This window comes from Anastrepha ludens, chromosome X, assembly GCF_028408465.1.
Source record: "Anastrepha ludens isolate Willacy chromosome X, idAnaLude1.1, whole genome shotgun sequence".
NCBI classification, from domain to species: domain Eukaryota; kingdom Metazoa; phylum Arthropoda; class Insecta; order Diptera; family Tephritidae; genus Anastrepha; species Anastrepha ludens.
In genome coordinates this window covers 69,418,453-69,425,652 of record NC_071503.1, presented here as the reverse complement: position 1 = coordinate 69,425,652, position 7,200 = coordinate 69,418,453, and positions in this window count along the sequence as shown.

Sequence of the window (7,200 nt, the reverse complement as noted above, 5' to 3'; positions counted from 1 at the left end):
TAGTAACATTTACAAAGGATCTATCCAACACTTTTCAACCGAACGAGGAACAATGCGATGGTTTATATTCCTCCTTAGATCAAGAAACACAACTATAAGCGAACGGAAAAGAGAAATCAAACAACAAAAAGGAATTTATTTAATCACAGCGCAAGTACAAAACAACTACACAACAAAGGACTAATAAAATTAGCCCATCTATTTAATTCGTCGATCCGACTCCAATACGTTCCAAGCCTGTGGAAGTTTGCGGAGATGATTATGATTGCCAAACCATATTGTTTCTTCATACCAGCCAAGCTCTTTGTTTCCACAAATTTCAAACCTAATGGAAAATCTCATTCTAAATCGCTTAAAACCAATCATTGAATCACGAAATCTGACACCTTCATTCCCATGGCAGCCGGTTCTACGTTACCGGAATGACTCGGGTAAACTTGCCCTGTCTAGTGCACCGTATCCCATCCCCAATCTTTCGCCACAGGAGCAATCCCGGGCGGGCATTGATCCCAACCCTGGACCACAGGTATTTTACTGCTGCATATGCCACAAACGGCTCCACCCGAACTCAACCTCGGTTAGGTGCAACAGGTGGTACCATCTTACCTAAGACCTGTTCAGGGAGTGGTCCACAAGGTATGTGGCCACGTGCTGCTCCCGCCATCAGGCGGCCCCTGCCTCAACGGCGATACCGCCATTTGTGCCGTCCCGTCAAACTGCCGCCACAACCCAAACCTTAACGCTAAGGGCCCACAGGTGCAATATAACTCCCCATTGACCGATAATCCTCCTGCTCCTATCCCAGTGCGGGGAAAACCAGCACCTCTTGGTCCCCCGCACAGAGTTCCTCGGAAGCTGACAACAGTCAGGTGCAATTTTTGCAATGGCTGGTGCCCCTTTCGGAGGTGCTCTGGCCTGCGCACTACCCGTGAGTGGACTCGCGACTAAGTTGCCCCCTGCTGCAGAGTTCTGCACCCGCAACCGCCCACTGTGGTGCGGCCACCCGTGAACGTCAGGCCACAACAACTTTTCCGGAACGCACAGCAGAACCCACGCAGACAACACCACGCGTCCCTAAGCCGCCGAGTTACGATCACATCCCCGAGGAGCTTTAGACTCTTACACTTGAACTGCAACAGACTACGAGTAAGATTGACGAGATAGTCGACTTCATGAGTCGACATGGTATCAAGATAGCTGCGGTCCAAGAGACGAAACTGCACGCTAGCTCTTCATCAGGGGTGAAAAACGATTGGTAGTAGGTGACATTAATGCGCATCACGATTGGCAGAGCCGGTAATTCATTCTGCATCCTTCGGCCGACAGATCCAAACGTAACGCCACCAGACGGCTGCACAAACTGACATACAACAGTGCGCCACTTGCTTTCTCCAGCGATGAGGTTCAGGGGACATCAACCATATGAAACCATCCAAGCCATTGGCCCTGACGGGCTAAACATGCCGAGGTTGAAAGAGCTGGGTTCATTGGGAGTGATATACCTTTAATAAGTCTATGACTACTCTCATTCTTCCTGACAAGTGGAAGTTAGGGAGATTGGTCTCACTACTGAAACCTGGGAAACCCTCGACCAATGACTCTCCCTTCGCCACTAGTGAGGTCTCTTGAAGCTCTTCTACTCCCATTCTTTACAAAATATCTCACCCCAGCCTCACACCAGCATGGTTTCCGAAGATTGCACAGAGTACCACCACAACGGCATTAACCGTCATTAACACTGAAGTAAACCGTGGACTCAACCAAAAAATGCTTTCGACACAGTCAGCCATGCCACGCTACTAGATGCCATTATACAGTCGACACTCCCGCTAGGGCTGAAGAGGTGGACCGCGAACTACCTGAGTGGTCGTCATTCGCCGGTACTATTTCGAGACCAAATATCAGAACAGAGGAAAATAAAGCAAGGAGTTCCGCACGGTGGTGTTAACTTGCTTGTTAACTTCTACATCTCGAAACTCCCACAGCCACCAGAGGGAGTCTCCCTAGTCTCCTACACTGACGACTGCATGATAATGGCGTCGGGCACTGACATTGATGGCTTGTAACCAAACCCAGAATATTGAGAGTTGCCTTCGACAGCTTGCTCTCCTTCTCACAACTGCTCTTGCCACTAAATTACAGAATCGCCACAAGGTCCTCAAGTCGCTTGGCGGCAGCACTTGGGGCAAAGACAAAGAAATGTTGCTGTCAACTTTCAAGGCAATAGGCCGACTGGTTCTAAATTATGCTGCGCCTGTCTGGCCTGGAGCCAGTGATTCGCAATGGACGAAGCTACAGACCTGCCATAAGGACCACGACAGGATGCCTAATGATGTCCCCAATACAACATTTTCACGACGAGGCCCATATGCTATCAGTGAAGGAGCATAACAAACTGCTCAGCAAGCAGTTCCTGCTAGGGTGTTACCGCGCCACCTCCCAGGCATGTCAGGAGACACTTCCTCAATCGGACGAGATCCCGGCCAAAACAGACCGACAGCTACTGGATCAGACAGTGTACAGACAGACCATCAACGACATTCATCGGGAGACCATTACCACCTTCTTAAGCTCCCGACCCCCGAACGCCGTCATCGGAGTCCAACCACCACCAATCACAGACGAAGAGCTCCAACTTCCCCGTGATACCCGTGTAACCTTGGCACAATTACGTTCTGGACACTGTAGCAGGTTAAACTCCTACTTATCCAGAATCGACCCCGATATACTCAACATAGTATGTCCGGCGTGTGAAGGAATCCCGCACAACACCAACCACCTTTTCACATACCCCATCAAACCTACTCATCTAAATAACACCCCTCTCCCTCTGAGCCCAACCTGTCGAAATAGCTAGTTTCCTGGGCCTACCGTCAGAAGAGCTAGACGAAGACGACCGATGATTACACTACACTGACAGTTCAAAGTTACTGATAGAACAACAATAACAACGACATCAAGGAATTAAACGAAATTATGAAGGGAGGTTTTCACACAAATGTCAGATACAATGCATATTATTATATAATATTGCTCGTTAAAAAATAGATGGACAGCATAAGTAATCTGAAAATAGTCGCTTGGAATGCAAACGGCTTGTACCAGCACTTGAAAGAGCTGAAATTGTTTTTAAACAATAATTAATAGATGTATTGCAAATTTCTTAAACACACTTCACTGACAAAAGCTTTGCAAGAATATCTTATTATAAAATATTTGATATAAACCACCCTGGCAACAAAGCTCATGGTGGCACAGCGATAATAATCAGGAGAGACATTAAATGCATTGAACTAGAAAAATACAGGAAAGATAATATGCAAGTAATGTCGAAGACATATCAATTAAATCGTTATTTGAATCGTCATCTGTCCATTCCGCAATATATCGAAGTTTATATACGTAGAAATTTTCGAATAGAAACATATGTATATAGCAAAAACTTGCTGGAATACATTGAGAGAAATGCCACTCGTAAACTTAGCAATAAAATAAGCTTAACGAAGTCGACAGTGCGATAGCTTATTTAAATGACACAATAATAAACGCCACTAAGAAGTCGATTCCACTATCTGTTCCTTAAGCTACAACATACCTGCACACATCCAAGAAAAAGTCAGAAACAAAAACCGGTAACGTAAACGCTGGCAAATAACAAGGCTGCCACTTGACAAAAGCAAGCTGAACGCAGCCACAAAGGCAATCAAACAAATGATATTTGACCATAAAAATAAAAAAAAAACTCAAGAGGCACATCGAAAATCTTGGACCCGGAAGAGAACTCCCAGAGAAGGGACTTATCTAAATAAGGAACTTATTCAATCAAATCTTGAACTTGAAATATATCCTAAAAGCATGGAAAATTACTCAAATTATTGCAATACCAAGGATCCTACGCAAGTAACTACGTGTATCATAGACCTATAAGTCTACTGCCATTACTATCTAACATCTTTGAAAAGTTGTTTTATGACATAATCGAACCCATTATACAAAAAGATATAATAATATTTACTTTACCACCAATTTGGTTTCAGGCAGAAGAATCCCACCATCCAGCAAGTTCACAGAGTTACGAACAAAATTCGCGAAGATATCGATAAAAAACGAACGTGTGAAGCAGTACATCACGACGTAGCCAAAGCTTTTGACACAGTGTGGCATGCAGGACTTCTACCCACTCATCTAACACCTCTCTCCCCTGGACTCAACCTATCGAAACAGCTAGTTTTCTGGGCCTACCGTTAGATGAGCTAGACGAAGAGAACCGGTGATTACACTACACTGACAGGGCAAATTTACTGATACAACAACAATAACAACGACAACAAATTGCACGGCGGATCGAAAGACTGCAAAGTTACGACTTCGAGATCGAGCATTGAAAGAGGGAAATGCTCATGTACTATTTCGGCGACCTTGTGCCATAGAGTGTAAGCATGTTCCGAAGTCGAGAGATCTGAAGGAATAGTTGACATCAGACTAATGCAGTTGCAACCCGATGATGGGTGGGAACCAACTGCAGTTAACTCTTGGGATAAGGCGTATTGGGTACAGTGGGCTAGTCTTACAGTAATTGATGGATTCGTACGGGAAAATGGAGATAGAAACGATTGCCATGATCTGATTATAAAGGATTTTCAAATAAGAGGTGTTATTTTGATATTCAAAGAAAAATGCTATTTTTTAATATAAATGATCGGATGTTTATTTCATTATTAAGAGGAAGGTATGCCGTTAATAGTGGAAAATGAGGCAATCAGGCAAATGATCCTTAATATATCCTCTTCATGAAATATCCTTTTCAGGTAATTTTCCATAACCGAATTGCAAAGTGGCTGCCCTATGTCCTTGATAGCCTCACGAATTCCATCTTTGAGGTCTTGAATCGACCCTGCGACCCAACAAATATGTGCTAGTTATTATGGACTACTTCAGCTGGTGTCCAGAAGTGTACGCGCTATAAAACCACGAGGCCAAGACCACTGCTGAGGTTTCTGTGCAGAATTGGGTGACTAGGTTTGGAGTACCTATTGAATTGCATTCAGGCCAAGGAAGAAACTTCGATTCTGCAGCATTCAAAGAAATGTTTTTCTTGTTGGGAATTAAGAAAACATGCGCCCTCAAACAGATGGAGTGGTCGAAAGATTCAACCGCACTCTGAAGGACCACATGCGAAAGGTAGTTCGAAAGTGCCAAACAAATTGGGACAAATACATCCAAAGGTGCCTGTTGGTCTATCGTTCTTCTCTAGATGAAACTACTGGCCAATCGACTACTAGGACTGTTTTGAGAAGCGATTTAAGGTTTCCGGGAGATGTATCGTTCGGAAGAAGTATCGCTGCTGCAATGAAGGAAGGTAGTCATTGGGAAAATCTGCAAGATGACATGGAAGAATTACACCACCGTATGAGGCAACAAACACAGCTAAAACATCAAAAGCCATTGGCCATGACGGACTAAACGCGCTGATGCTGAAGCACCTGGGACCATTAGGAGTAGGATTTCTCACAAGGCTTTTCAATCTGTCCTTGGCCACTCTCATCATCCCTGACATGTGGAAAGCAGGGAGAGTGGTCCCACTACTGAAACCTGGGAAACCCGCCAACCAAGGGGTATCTTGTCGTCCGATAACTCTCCTTTCCCTAGTAGTGAAGACACTTTTAGCCCTCCTACTCCCACTCTTCACGAAACGACGAGTGCACAGCACCACCACTGCACTCACCGCCATAAACGCCCAGATAAATCGCGGGCTTAACCAAAACCGGCCCTGCAAGAGGACTGTCCTAGTAGCGTTGGACCTGAATAAGGCTTTCGACACAGTCAGCCATTCCAAGCTACTAGATGATATTTATCAGTCGACACTCCCGCCAGAGCTGAAGAGGTGGTCCGAAAACCTCCTGAGCGGTCGTCACTCGTCAGTGGTTTTTCGAGATCAAACATCAAAGCAGAGGAAGATTAAGCAAGGTGTACCGCAGGGTGGAGTCCTTTCACCCTTGCTGTTCAACTTCTACATATCGAAGCTCCCCCAACGACCAGAGGGAGTCTCCCTGGTCTCATACGCCCACGAATGTACGATAATGGCCTCGGGCAATGAGATCGATGGCCTGTGTTCCAAAGTGAACAACTACCTCATCGACCTTTCTCGCTTTTTCACTGCGAGGAATCTCTAACTTTCCCCTACTAAGTCCACGGCGACCCTCTTTACCACCTGGACAAAGGAGGTCAAACTGTCCGTTAAGGTAAAAGTCGACGACACACCAATTCCGACGGTAAACAAACCCAAAAGTTTGGGTGTAACCTTCGACAGTTTGCTCTCCTTCTCAGCGCACACAGCAGCAATTGCCTCTTAAGTCCAAAATCGCAACAAGGTCCTCAAATCGCTTGCCGGGAGCTCTTGTGGCAAAGACAAAGAACTGTTGCTATCGACATTTAGAGCAATTGGTCGGTCTGTTCTGAACTATGCTGTGCCTGCCTGGTCGCCTAAAACTAGTAACACGCAGTGGATAAAGCTACAGACATGCCAAAATACTGCCATTCGGACAACGACCGGTTGCCTCCTGATGTCCCCTGTGCAACACCTTCACAACGAGGCACAAATACTCCCAGTAATGATGTATAACAAACTGCTCAGCAAGCACTTTCTGCTAGGATGTTACCGCAGTTTTCATCCCTGCAGACGCCTGCTTGAGCCTGAGCTGCCTCCCAGGCACGTCAGGAGAGACCTCTTAAACTACGCCGACAAAATCCAGCACAAAACCGACAGAAGTTTACTGGCCCAGACAGTGTTTAGACAGTCAATAAACGACATTCACCAGGAGACCGTCACCACCTCCCTAAGCTCCCGTCCTGTGAATGCCAACCGTTCAACCACCACCTATAGCAGATGAAGAGCTCCAGCTTCCCCGTGAGACACGTGTAATACTAGCACAATTACGTTCTGGATACTGTTGCAGGTTAAACTCCTACTTATCCAAAATCGACCCCAACATACCAAACATATGGTTGGCATGTGAAGGCATCCCGCACGACATTAATCACCTTTTCACATGCTCTCTAAAACCGACTCATCTAACACCCCTCTCCCTCTGGGCCCAACCCGTCGAAACAGCATGTTTCCTGGGCCTACCTTTAGATGAGCTAGACGCAGACGACCGGTGATATGCCCTACACTGGCTAGGCTTCTATTACTGTTAACAA